Here is an 882-nt window from a genome sequence, read left to right on the forward strand (position 1 = left end):
AGGTGTCTATGGGGATGGATAGATGTATATGGGGATGGATGGATAGACAGATCTCTATGGGGATGCATAGATGTATATGGGGATGGATGGATAGATAGGTGTCTACAGGGATGTATAGAAAGATGTGTATGGAAATAGGTAGGTGTCTATAGGGATGGATAGATGTATCTGGGGAGGGATGGATATGTGTATGGGGATAGGATAGATGTGTATGGGGATGTTTAGATAGATGTGGGTATGGGAATGGATAGATGTGAATGGAGATAGGTAGGGATAGATAGATGTGTATAGGGATGGATAGACATATATGGGGATGGATGGTTAGATAAGAGATGTGTATGGGGGTAGGATAGATGTGTATGGAGATAGGTAGATGTATATGGGGATAGATTGATGTATATGGGGATGGATGGATAGATGGGTGTCTATGGGGATGCATAGAAATGTGTATGGAGATAGGTAGGTGTCTATAAGGATGGATGGATATATGGATAGATGTATATGGGAATGGATGGCTAGATAAGAGATGTGTATGGGGATAGGATAGATGTGTATGGGGATGGTTAGATAGATAGATGTGGGTATGGGGATGGAGAGATGTGTATGGAGATAGGTAGATGTATATGGGGATGGCTGGCTAGATAAGAGATGCGTATGGGGATAGAAGGATAGATGTGTATGGGATAGATAGACAGACGGTTTATCTCGGGCTGTATAATTCACAGGCATCCTCCTTAACCCTTTCACTCACTCCCATCTCTTGCTCACCTCCTTGTCCCTTCCATCCCATGGGTCACAGTGCTCTTACCTCCACCCCACTCTCAACCCCTCCCCTCTTTCTGCCAGGCTCCTGGGTTGCTCTTACCCCTTTCCATGCCCCAT

This window comes from Terrapene carolina, unplaced genomic scaffold (genome assembly GCF_002925995.2).
Source record: "Terrapene carolina triunguis isolate 2854851 unplaced genomic scaffold, T_m_triunguis-2.0 Scaffold53, whole genome shotgun sequence".
Taxonomy (NCBI): domain Eukaryota; kingdom Metazoa; phylum Chordata; order Testudines; family Emydidae; genus Terrapene; species Terrapene triunguis.